The sequence below is a fragment of the Oncorhynchus masou genome, unplaced genomic scaffold, assembly GCF_036934945.1.
Source record: "Oncorhynchus masou masou isolate Uvic2021 unplaced genomic scaffold, UVic_Omas_1.1 unplaced_scaffold_1571, whole genome shotgun sequence".
NCBI lineage: Eukaryota > Metazoa > Chordata > Actinopteri > Salmoniformes > Salmonidae > Oncorhynchus > Oncorhynchus masou.
In genome coordinates, this window is record NW_027005773.1 from 35,855 (window position 1) to 49,371 (window position 13,517).

At 47.3% G+C, this 13,517-nt stretch overlaps 1 protein-coding gene across 1 annotated transcript in view; it reads left to right on the forward strand.

Annotated features, from left to right (window-relative positions):
• Positions 1 to 437: 437 nt before the first annotated feature.
• tex2 (testis expressed 2) overlaps positions 438 to 13,517 on the forward strand; it is a 57,816-nt gene continuing 44,736 nt past the window's right edge. Inside the window, exons 1-2 of the mRNA XM_064959404.1 lie at positions 438 to 729; positions 7,801 to 7,916. The gene's annotated coding sequence lies outside the window, so the exon portion shown is untranslated. The remainder of the gene's footprint in view (positions 730 to 7,800; positions 7,917 to 13,517) is intronic.

Consider the following 13,517-nt stretch of genomic DNA (forward strand, 5'->3'; position numbering starts at 1 on the left):
GGCCCCATTCAGTCCCATGACGGTCCCATTCAGTCCCATGCCGGTCCCATTCAGTCCCATGGCTTCTGAACCACAGAATAACAGTGTGAGCTCAAGGCCCTATTTAAATACTTTGAGAATGGATCCCTCCCTCATTCCCTCCCTCCTTTCTATATTGGTGAAAGTGAAACCCTTGTATTCCTATATAAGGGAGATTGCAAAAGTGTTGTAAATCATAACTGATGCCTGTGATTACAACTCAGGATATTCACCCCAATCACTTCATAGTGATGCACTTCTGACTATTCTGCTGCAATATCATTAAATATGCATATTATTTGATGTATGGGTTGTAATGACTTCAGTATTGTAAGGTAGGCCATATGGTGCTGCAGGGTCGCATAAAGACAGCATTATACAATGTGGGTGTGTCATATGATCACCTATAATACCAAATACCTAGTCTCTAACATTTTAATCAATCCCAGAGCGTAGAGATCAGATGCCCGTTAGGCGTTCTGCCATCGGATCCGATTTGATTATTCTGCCCTTGGACAACGGAGAATACTTTTTCTCGCTGTTTCTCACTGTATTGGGCTGTCACTGGGATTCACATTCAGCGCTCATCATCACGTATGTAGGCAGCTATACTATACGCAGATTGATTGTGGGAAATCCAGGATTAGTTACAGTGTGCATCAGCGGCAGCATCAAACACACCCGATGTGGATGAAATGAACCGTCGAAACGGTAAGATTGATATCGCCTATGATATTAGCCTCGATTCTAATATGTCTTTGCATTTTTTTTGTCAATGGCTGTATCCTCCAGTCCATTTAGCTGGGTGGGTCTACTATATTCGACACGGAAGAGAGCAGAGAAGCCTTTTACAGATGTGGACAGACAAAGGCAAAGTAGCGATGTGACTCAGACCTGTTTATAATGTCCGCTACAGAGGTTAACCTACAATGTAACGGTGCTGATACATTAAAACCATCAGAAATGGGAGCGGTAGGATATTGTAGCCTAGGCTGTAACGTTGCACATACAGTAGCGTATAGCCTAGCCTGTGTATCTGCATATGTATCCGCATGTCTTTGTTTATGCTACAGTGTTTATGTCATGGTTTCTTGTTATTAACAGACATATCATTTGCAGCAAGCAGACCGTCTAGAGGTCGTTGTCTATAGGCTCTGAGCTGTGAAGCAGTGATCGCAGGTCTCCATTTAATAATATTCTGAACTATTATTGGCCGGGTATCACAGAGATAGATGATGAATCAGCTAGGTATCACAGAGATAGATGATGAATCAGCTAGGTATCACAGAGATAGATGGTGAATCAGCTAGGTATCACAGAGATAGATGATGAATCAGCTAGGTATCACAGAGATAGATGATGAATCAGCTAGGTATCACAGAGATAGATGATGAATCAGCTAGGTATCACAGAGATAGATGGTGAATCAGCTAGGTATCACAGAGATAGATGGTGAATCAGCTAGGTATCACAGAGATAGATGATGAATCAGCTAGGTATCACAGAGATAGATGATGAATCAGCTAGGTATCACAGAGATAGATGATGAATCAGCTAGGTATCACAGAGATAGATGATGCATCAGCTAGGTCACAGAGATAGATGCCCTTCTGTTCCTTCTGAAACTGAGCCAGACATGGACAATTTGATCGTAGGCAAATATCTCATTCTAGGTATAGAGATAGATGATGAATTTATCACTGATGTTGGTTTCAATAATGAATCAGCTAGGTATCACAGAGATAGACATGATACTGATGTTGGTTTCAATAATGAATATGTGGAGACAGATACTGATGTTGGTTTCAATAATGAATAGGGAGACAGATACTGATGTTGGTTTCAATAATGAATAGGGAGACAGATACTGATGTTGGTTTCAATAATGAATAGGGAGACAGATACTGATGTTGGTTTCAATAATGAATAGGGAGACAGATACTGATGTTGGTTTCAATAATGAGTAGGGAGACAGATACTGTGTCACACCCTGACCATAGTTTGCTTTGTATGTTTCTATGTTTTGTTTGGTCAGGGTGTGATATGAGTGGGCATTCTATGTTTCATGTCTAGTTTGTCTAGTTCTATGTTTGGCCTGATATGGTTCTCAATCAGAGGCAGGTGTGAGTCATTGTCTCTGATTGGGAACCATATTTAGGTAGCCTGTTTGGTGTTGGGTTTTGTGGGTGATTGTTCCTGTCTTGTGTTAGTTTGCACCAGTTTAGGCTGTTTCGGTTTTCACGTTACGTTTATTGTTTTTGATTTGTGTTTCCTTTGTTTCATTAAACATGAATCTCAATAGCCACGCCGCATTTTGGTCCGACTCTCCTTCACATAAAGAAAGCCGTTACAGAATCACTCACCACAACAGGACCAAGCGGCGTGACAACAAGCAGCAGCAGCAGCAGTGGGAGAGGCTGCATTATTTGGAAGACTGGACATGGGAGGATGAGTTGGACGGTAAAGGACCCTGGGTACAGCCTGGAGAATATCGCCGTCCCAAAGAAGAGCTGGAGGCGGAGAAGGCGGAGAGGCGCTGGTATGAGGAGGCAGCACGGAGGCGTGGATGGAAGCCGGAGAGTCAGCCCCAAAAATGTATTGAGGGGGGGGCTCACAGGAAGTATGGCGAAGCCAGGTAGGAGACCTGCGTCAACTTCCTGTGGTTACCGGGGGGCTGGTGAAACCAGGCAGGCACCGTGTTATGCTGTGAAGCGCACGGTGTCCCCAGTGCGGGTGCATAGCCCGGTGCGATACATTCCAGCTCCGCGTATCGGCCGGGCTAGAGTGGGCATCGAGCCAAGTGCCATGAAGCCGGCTCTACGCATCTGGTCCCCAGTGCGTCTCCTTGGGCCGGCTTACATGGCACCAGCCTTGCGCATGGTGTCCCCGGTTCGCCTGCATAGCCCAGTGCGGGCTATTCCACCTCGCCGGACTGGCAGGGCGACCGGGAGCATGCAACCAGGTAGGGTTGGGCAGGCTCGGTGCTCAAGAGCTCTAGTGCGCCTGCACAGTCCGGTCTATCCGTCACCACCTCCACGCACCAGCCCTCCGGTGGCAGCCCCCGCACCAGGCTGTCTCTCCGTCTCATCCCTACAGGCGCTCCCGCCTGTCCAGTGCTGCCGGAGCCTTCCTCCTCTCCAGCCCTCTGAGCAGCTGCCCCTCTGTCCGGAGCTGCCGGAGTCTGAAGAGTCCCTCTGCCCAGAGTTGCCGAGCCCCTCTGCCTATGGTGAAGTTGCCAGAGTCCTCTGCCCAGAGTTGCCAGAGCAGATGCCCAGAGTTGCCAGACCCTCCCCAATAGAGTTCAGCTGATGCCCCGAGCAGTCTGCCCTCTGGGGAGACAGCTGTCACACCTCTGTCCCGAGTTGCCCTCAGTCCAGTTTTTATCATTTTGTTGGGTCAGGGTGTGATATAGTGGAGACCATTCTATGTTTCATGGTGGGGACTAAAACTATGGTGAAGATATGGTTGTCAATCAGACCAGAGCCGCCACTCTGATTGGGAAGATTTACCCAGCCCAATTTGGTGTTCAGGTTTTGTGGGGAGTCCGTCTTGTGTCACACCCTGACCATAGTTTGCTTTGTATGTTTTTATGTTTTGTTTGGTCAGGGTGTGATATGTTGGGCATTCTATGTTTCATGTCTAGTTTGTCTAGTTCTATGTTTGGCCTGATATGGTTGTCAATCAGAGGCAGGTGTGAGTCATTTTCTCTGATTGGGAACCATATTTAGAGTAGCCTGTTTGGTGTTGGGTTTTGTGGGTGATTGTTTCTGTCTTGTGTTAGTTTGCACCAGTTTAGGCTGTTTGGTTTTCACGTTACGATTTATTGTCTTTTTATTGATTCAGATGTTTCCTTTGTTTCATTAAACATGAATCTCAATACCACGTTGGTTTCAATTTTGAGTAGGGAGACAGATACTGATGTTCACATCTAATGAATAGGGAGACAGATACTGATGTTGGTTTCAATAATGAGTAGGGAGACAGATACTGATGTTGGTTTCAATAATGAGTAGGGAGACAGATACTGATGTTGGTTTCAATAATGAATAGGGAGACAGATACTGATGTTGGTTTCAATAATTAGGAGACAGATACTGATGTTGGTCTCTAATGAGTAGGGAGACAGATACTGATGTTGGTTTCAATAATGAGTAGGGAGACAGATACTGATGTTGGTTTCAATAATGAGTAGGGAGACAGATACTGATGTTGGTTTCAATAATGAGTAGGGAGACAGATACTGATGTTGGTCTCTAATGAATAGGGAGACAGATACTGATGTTGGTTTCAATAATGAGTAGGGAGACAGATACTGATGTTGGTTTCAATAATGAGTAGGGAGACAGATACTGATGTTGGTCTCTAATGAATAGGGAGACAGATACTGATGTTGGTCTCTAATGAATAGGGAGACAGATACTGATGTTGGTTTCAATAATGAATTTTTTATTTATTTATTTGTTTCACCTTTATTTAACCAGGTAGGCAAGTTGAGAACAAGTTCTCATTTACAATTGCGACCTGGCCAAGATAAAGCAAAGCAGTTCGACACATACAACGACACAGAGTTACACATGGAGTAAAACAAACATACAGTCAATAATACAGTATAAACAAGTCTATATGCGATGTGAGCAAATGAGGTGAGATAAGGGAGGTAAAGGCAAAAAAAGGCCATGGTGGCATAGTAAATACAATATAGCAAGTAAAACACTGGAATGGTAGATTTGCAATGGAAGAATGTGCAAAGTAGAAATGAAAATAATGGGGTGCAAAGGAGCAAAATATCAAATCAAATTCAAATAAAATGTATTTATATAGCCCTTCGTACATCAGCTGATATCTCAAAGTGCTGTACAGAAACCCAGCCTAAAACCCCAAACAGCAAGCAATGCAGGTGTAGAAGCACGGTGGTTAGGAAAAACTCCCTAGAAAGGCCAAAACCTAGAAAGAAACCTAGAGAGGAACCAGGCTATGTGGGGTGGCCAGTCCTCTTCTGGCTGTGCCGGGTAGAGATTATAACAGAACATGGCCAAGATGTTCAAATGTTCATAAATGACCAGCATGGTCGAATAATAATAAGGCAGAACAGTTGAAACTGGAGCAGCAGCACGGCCAGGTGGACTGGGGACAGCAAGGAGTCATCATGTCAGGTAGTCCTGGGGCATGGTCCTAGGGCTCAGGTCCTCCGAGAGAGAGAAAGAAAGAGAATTAGAGAGAGCATATGTGGGGTGGCCAGTCCTCTTCCGGCTGTGCCGGGTGGTGATTATAACAGAACATGGCCAAGATGTTCAAATGTTCATAAATGACCAGCATGGTCGAATAATAATAAGGTAAAAATAAATAAATAAAATTTATTAATTAAATACAGTAGGGAAAGAGGTAGTTGTTTGGGCTAAAATATAGGTGGGCTATGTACAGGTGCAGTAATCTGTGAGCTGCTCTGACAGTTGGTGCTTAAAGCTAGTGAGGGAGATAAGTGTTTCCAGTTTCAGTGCTTTTTGTAGTTCGTTCCAGTCATTGGCAGCAGAGAACTGGAAGGAGAGGCGGCCAAAGAAATAATTGGTTTTGGGGTGACTAGAGAAATATACCTGCTGGAGCGTGTGCTACAGGTGGGAGATGCTATGGTGACCAGCGAGCTGAGATAAGGGGGGACTTTACCTAGCAGGGTCTTGTAGATGACATGGAGCCAGTGGGTTTAGCAACGAGTATGAAGCGAGGGCCAGCCAACGAGAGCGTACAGGTCGCAATGGTGGGAGGTATATGGGGCTTTGGTGACAAAATGGATTGTACTGTGATAGACTGCATCCAATTTGTTGAGTAGGGTATTGGAGGCTATTTTGTAAATGACATCGCCAAAGGCGAGGCTTGGTAGGATGGTCAGTTTTACAAGGGTATGTTTGGCAGCATGAGTAAAGGATGCTTTGTTGCGAAATAGGAAGCCAATTCTAGATTTAACTTTGGATTGGAGATATTTGATATGGGTCTGGAAGGAGAGTTTACAGTCTAACCAGACACCTAAGTATTTGTAGTTGTCCACGTATTCTAAGTCAGAGCCGTCCAGAGTAGTGATGTTGGACAGGCGGGCAGGTGCGGGTAGCGATCGGTTGAAGAGCATGTATTTAGTTTTATTTGTATTTAAGAGCAATTGGAGGCCACGGAAGGAGAGTTGTATGGCATTGAAGCTTGCCTGGAGGGTTGTTAACACAGTGTCCAAAGAAGGGCCAGAAGTATACAGAATGGTGTCGTCTGCGTAGAGGTGGATATGAGTAGGGAGAATAGGGATGAATAGTAGGGATGAATAGGGAGACAGATACTGATGTTGGTCTCTAATGAATAGGGAGACAGATACTGATGTTGGTTTCAATAATGAATAGGGAGACAGATACTGATGTTGGTTTCAATAATGAATAGGGAGACAGATACTGATGTTGGTCTCTAATGAATAGGGAGACAGATACTGATGTTGGTTTCAATAATGAATAGGGAGACAGATACTGATGTTGGTCTCAAATGAATAGGGAGACAGATACTGATGTTGGTTTCAATAATGAATAGGGAGACAGATACTGATGTTGGTCTCTAATGAATAGGGAGACAGATACTGATGTTGGTTTCAATAATGAATAGGGAGACAGATACTGATGTTGGTCTCTAATGAATAGGGAGACAGATACTGATGTTGGTTTCAATAATGAATAGGGAGACAGATACTGATGTTGGTCTCAAATGAATAGGGAGACAGATACTGATGTTGGTTTCAATAATGAATAGGGAGACAGATACTGATGTTGGTCTCATAATGAATAGGGAGACAGATACTGATGTTGGTTTCAATAATGAATAGGGAGACAGATACTGATGTTGGTCTCTAATGAATAGGGAGACAGATACTGATGTTGGTTTCAATAATGAATAGGGAGACAGATACTGATGTTGGTCTCATAATGAATAGGGAGACAGATACTGATGTTGGTTTCAATAATGAATAGGGAGACAGATACTGATGTTGGTCTCAAATGAATAGGGAGACAGATACTGATGTTGGTTTCAATAATGAATAGGGAGACAGATACTGATGTTGGTCTCTAATGAATAGGGAGACAGATACTGATGTTGGTTTCAATAATGAATAGGGAGACAGAGGAATTGAGGACCAGTGTGGGCTCATGTCTGCTGTATCTCATTGACATCAATTGCGCTATAATCCTGTCATTACACATACATATGTATGTGTTTTTGTGGTAAAAGCATTGACATTGTAGCTACACTGGTAACTAGCTGAACACAGAGTTCAGTCACCATTCGATCTCTCCTTACCTGAACACCTCAGTCTCTGTTGTCTCTGCTCTCACACTCTCTCTCTCTGGTGAACAGGGTTACTGAGGTATCAGGGGGGTTTGTCATTCATCCATGCGTTTGTGTTGGAAACAAGTTCGGCACATTAATATCTTATGAGTCCCAGTTCATTCACAGAACTGCAGTCTGTCTGCTGATTGAGAGAGTGAAGTGGCATTCAGGGTTTATCTGCTAATCAGAGTGCTACCGCTGTGCTGTGTGTGTGTGTGTTTGTGCGTGTGTGTGTGTGTGTGTGTGTGTGTGTGTGTGTGTGTGTGTGTGTGTGTGTGTGTGTGTGTGTGTGTGTGTGTGTGTGTGTGTGTGTGTGTGTGTGTGTGTGTGTGTGTGTGTGTGTGGTGTGTGTGTGTGTGTGTGACAGTAAGATAGTGATATACCTTCTAGTGCTCCCCCTCACCACAACCGATGTCTCTCTCTCCCATGCAGACCTCTAAAGCAGCAGCATGATCCATGGCCTGGCTGTGTGTGTGACTGTCAGTGAGGACAGACAGTGTTGCAGCCCAGGCCAGAGGCAGCAGATTGAATGCCACTGAAGTCTCAAGGTAAGCCTGAATATGAGCTCCTATTGATCGGGACCCTGCATGGGGACTGTATGGCCTGACCTCACAGAGAGGGAGGAGGGGGGATTGATCCAGCCTTGAACAGCCTCTGTCTCTTTATTTCTGTCTATTGCTCTTTTCCTCTGTTTCTTTTCTCTCTCTCTTTTTCTCTGTCCATCAGTCCAAACCCTTTAAACCACTGTGCCTTTTCCTGGCATACATTAACCATGCTAAGAGGTTTGCATTATCTCACCGCATTACATAGAGGACACACTATTATACTGTCACCTGGGAAGAGACATGGGTCTGTGTGTGTTCTGTGTGTGTGTTCTGTGTTCTGCATGACCTGTGTTCTTTGTGTGTGTTCTGTGTTCTGTGTGCATGCGTGTGTGAGCCAGCCTTAGGGAGACTGAAGCAGTATACTTTATAAAGGGCAGCACAGCATCTTGAATTCGGCATTACCAAACTCAATAACAGCAATAAAAACTGCAACTGACGGTATAAATCTCCTCTGGCTTTTAGTGTTTTTGTCAAACACTGAAGAGGATCCTCCTTGTTGGGCTAATCAAAGACATTACTGCTGTCACTAGACCTTTTACTGTAACTACACTGGAGGTGTGTTGGTTAGCAGGTATAGTTTGCTAATAGAAACACATATCAAACTCTCTCTGAGTGGAAGAGATGGTGTGTGTGTGGGGTATAGGGGGTGATGGTGTGTGGGGGGGGATAGGGGGTGATGGGGTAGGGGATGATGGTGTGTGTGTGGGGGATAGGGGGTGATGGTGTGGGGATAGGGGGTGATGGGGTAGGGGATGATGGTGTGTGTGTGGGGTATAGGGGGTGATGGTGTGGGGATAGGGGGTGATGGGGTAGGAGATGATGGTGTGTGTGTGGGGGATATGGTGGGGGTGATGGTGTGGGGATAGGGGGTGATGGGGTAGGGGATGATGGTGTGTGTGTGGGGTATAGGGGGTGATGGTGTGGGGATAGGGGGTGATGGGGTAGGGGATGATGGTGTGTGTGGGGGTATAGGGGGTGATGGTGTGGGGATAGGGGGTGATGGGGTAGGGGATGATGGTGTGTGTGTGGGGGATAGGGGATGATGGTGTGGGGGATAGGGGATGATGTGTGTGTGTGGGGGGATAGGGGGGGGGATAGGGGGTGATGGTGTGGGGGATAGGGGATGATTGTGTGTGTGTGTGGGGGATAGGGGGATAGGGGGTGATGGTGTGTGTGTGGGGGGATAGGGGGTGATGATGTGTGTGTGGGGGATAGCGGGTGATGGTGTGGGGGATAGGGGGTGATGGTGTGTGTGTGGGGGATAGGGGATGATGGTGTGTGTGTGGGCGATAGGGGGTGATGGTGTGGGGGATAGGGGATGATGGTGTGTGTGTGGGTGATAGGGGGTGATGGTGTGGGGGATAGGGGGTGATGTGTGTGTGTGGGGGGATAGGGGGTGATGGGGGTGTGTGTGTGTGGGGGATAGGGGGTGATGGTGTGGGGATAGGGGGTGATGGGGTAGGGGATGATGGTGTGTGTGTGGGGGATAGGGGGGTATTGGTGTGGGGATAGGGGGTGATGGTGTGTGGGGGGGGATAGGGGGTGATAGGGGATGTGTGTGGGGGATAGGGGTGATGGTGTGTGGGGGGGGGATATGGTGGGGGTGATGGTGGGGGGATGGGGGATGATGGTGTGTGGGGGTGGGGGATGGTGGGGGGGGTGATGGTGTGGGGGATAGGGGATGATGGTGTGTGTGTGTGGGGGATAGGGGGATGGTGTGGCATTGGGGGTGAGGGGTGATGTGTGTGTGTGGGGGGGATGGTGTGGGGGTAGGGGATGATGGTGTGTGTGTGGGGGATAGGGGGGGGGTGATAGGGGTGTGTGTGGGGGATAGGGGGGGTGATGGTGTGGGGGATAGGGGGATGATGGTGTGGGGGATAGGGGGTGATGGTGTGTGTGTGGGTGATAGGGGGTGATGGGTGTGTGTGGGGGATAGGGGGTGATGGTGTGTGTGTGGGGATAGGGGGTGATGGTGTGTGTGTGGGGGATGATGGTGATGGTGTGGGGGATAGGGGATGATGGTGGTGGGGGATAGGGGGTGATGGTGTGTGTGTGGGGATAGGGGGTGATGGTGTGGGGGATAGGGGGTGATGGTGTGTGTGTGGGGGATAGGGGTGATGGTGTGGTGGGGGGATAGGGGATGATGGTGTGTGTGTGGGGGATAGGGGTGATGGTGGTGTGGGGGGGATAGGGGATGATGGTGTGTGTGTGGGGGATAGGGGGTGATGGTGTGGGGATATGGGGATAGGGGGTGGTGTGTGGGGATAGGGGGGATGAGGGGATGATGTGTGTGTGGGGGATATGGTGTGGGGGGGGTGATGGTGTGGGGATAGGGGGTGATGGGGTAGGGGATGATGGTGTGTGTGGGGGGATAGGGGGTGATGGTGTGTGGGGGGATAGGGGGTGATGGGGTAGGGGATGATGGGATGTGTGTGGGGGATAGGGGGTGATGGTGTGTGTGTGGGGGATAGGGGGTGATGGTGTGTGTGTGGGGGATAGGGGGTGATGGTGTGTGTGGGGGGATAGGGGGTGGGGTGATAGGGGGTGTGTGTGGGGGGGATAGGGGGTGATGGTGTGTGGGGGGATGGTGGGTGTGGGGATAGGGGTGATGGTGTGTGTGTGGGGGATAGGGGTGGGGGGATGGTGATGGTGTGGGGGATAGGGGATGATGGTGTGTGGTGTGTGTGGGGGATAGGGGGTGATGGTGTGTGGGGGGATGATGGTGTGTGTGGGGGGGGGGGTGATGGTGTGTGTGGGGGGGATAGGGGGTGATGGTGTGTGTGTGGGGGATAGGGGTGATGTGTGTGTGGGGGGATAGGGGGTGATGGTGTGTGTGGGGGGATAGGGGGTGATGGTGTGTGTTGGTGGATAGGGGGTGATGGTGATGGTGTGGGGGATGAGCGTGTGTTTGTGTGTGTAGGGTGTCTCTGTGTGTGTGTGTTTGCATGTAACTATGTTAATGCCCAATGCCTGGGGATGAGGTTAGCATCATGGCTACTTCTATCAACTATGTGCATTGAGCTTTTCCGCTTTTCAGGTTGAGCTGCAGGGCTGTAGGTTCTCTCCAAGTCTAAATACATTCAGCTTCAGGCTGTCTGGCCAGCCATGTCTGACTGACTGTCTCAGCACTCAGCCTTAAAGAAACAAGTCACGACTGCTTCTTTTAACAACCAGTGTATAGGATGGTATCTGGGTTCAGTACGCACATGGAGTCCTCTCCTGTGTGATTGATTGTGTGTGCGTGTGTGTGTGTTTGCTTATTGACTGGTTCTGTTAGCCTTACTGTGAGGCAGACTAATTTCAGCTACTTTCAATCTACAGAGGCCAGTGTTTCAATAACTACATAACATGATCCTGTCTTGTGTTGACTTCTGATTTGGTCCCTCATTGCTTTTGGAAGAATTGTTAAGTTAAATATTTACTTACTTGTGTTTAACCAGGGTGGTACGTCCCTTTCTGTTGAGGCTCTCTCAGAGCAGGAAGTGTTCTCTTCCTGTTAGCAGATTCTGGAGATTCGTTTAAAATACATACGCATACGTACACAGACTACGTGCACGCACGTGCGTATGGATGGAGTCCTACTGACGCACGCACGCACACACACACACACACACACACACACACACACACACACACACACACACACACACACACACACACACACACACACACACACACACACACACACACACACACACACACACACACACACACACAGTAGAGATACATTCACTATACACACACTATAGCTGCTACTAGGCCAGATGGAATTCAGGTCAGTTAATTGCAAAGTGAATTTGCTAGTCGGATAAAGCTATTTACCCTGTTCCCTGTAATGTTTATGTGAATGCATTATATGTGTGTATGTGTATGTATGTATTCACACTGGTCTTCACACAATGCAGTCGGTTAAATACATTTGAATTCAATCACTTTTTGACAGCAACACCTTTTGGTTTGAACAAAACCTTGTATACATGTTTCCTCATTGTAGAAGTGGTCAGAAAGTGATGTTTTGGGTCTAAACTACAACATGTGCAAATATGAAGAAAACAAATCTGAATTTAGATAATTGACATTAAATGTTAAAAAATGTCATCATTTTTTATTAAAAACACATTTTTTTCAAGAAATGATCAAATAGTTTGACCACATTGTTTTTAAGGTTTTGTAATCTTGTAAATGATATGAATCTCAACCGTTCATCTTTTCCACTGATGAAGACATGGATGTGTCATGGTTTGGTGGGGTGTGAAACATAGGTCAACTTTGAGCAACTTTTATTTCTTGAATGTTTTGTCATTCAGGTCCAAAACATCACTTACTGACCACTTCTTCCATGAGGAAACATGTATGGAAAGTTATGTTTCAATCAAAGGGGATGCTGTCAAAAAGTGACTGAATTCAAATGGATTGACCTTATATTGAATCGGGTGTTTATGTGTTCCCCAGCAGCACATACACTCTCCCACCCCATCTCCATGGAGATCCAAAACGTAGGCCGAGCCTTGAGTGCTACCGCCCCCACATTGTTGTCCCCTGTGTGGGCTGGGAGACGCACAGCTTCCTTCTCTCCCCTTCTCCCCCTCTCCCCAACCAAACTGAGCTAATACGGTGCATTTCGCAACACTCGCATTAACATCTGCTAACCATGTGTATGTGACAAATATAATTTGATTTGATTTTAATACGCTTATTAGGGAATAGACTTTCAGATGAGTTTCCTTAGAATCCATTTGTGTGTGTGTGTGTGTGTGTGTGTGTGTGTGTGTGTGTGTGTGTGTGTGTGTGTGTGTGTGTGTGTGTGTGTGTGTGTGTGTGTGTGTGTGTGTGTGTGTGTGTGTGTGTGTGCGTGCGAGTGCCTACAGTATGTGTGCATAATGTCTGAGTCTGTCTGTGTGTGTGTGCGTGTTTGCACGTGTGCTTCTGAGTCATCAGAAGTCTCCGATGCATCCTGGACAAAAGCAGAGCCATAGTGTCGTGTTAGCTGTACAGTAGACCGTGAGGCCTGATGATGCTGAGGTAGAGGGCTGTAGTCATGATGCTGAGGTAGTGGGTTGTGGTCCTGATGCTGAGGTAGAAAGAAGGCTGTGGTCCTGATGCTGAGGTAGAGGGCAGTGGTCCTGATGCTGAGGTAGATGGCTGTGGTCCTGATGCTGAGGTAGAGGGCAGTGGTCCTGATGCTGAGGTAGAAAGAAGGCTGTGGTCCTGATGCTAGAGGGAGTGGTCCTGATGCTGAGGTAGAGGGCTGTGGTCCTGATGCTGAGGTAGAGGGCAGTGGTCCTGATGCTGAGGTAGAGGGCTGTGGTCCTGATGCTGAGGTAGAGGGTTGTGGTCCTGATGCTGAGGTAGAAAGGGCTGTGGTCCTGATGCTGAGGTGATGGTCCTGATGCTGAGGTAGATGGTTGTGGTCCTGATGCTAAGGTAGATGGCTGTGGGTCTGATGCTGAGGTAGATGGCTGTGGTCCTGATGCTGAGGTAGAGGGCTGTGGTCCTGATGCTGAGGTAGAAAGAAGGCTGTGGTCCTGATGCTGAGGTAGAAGG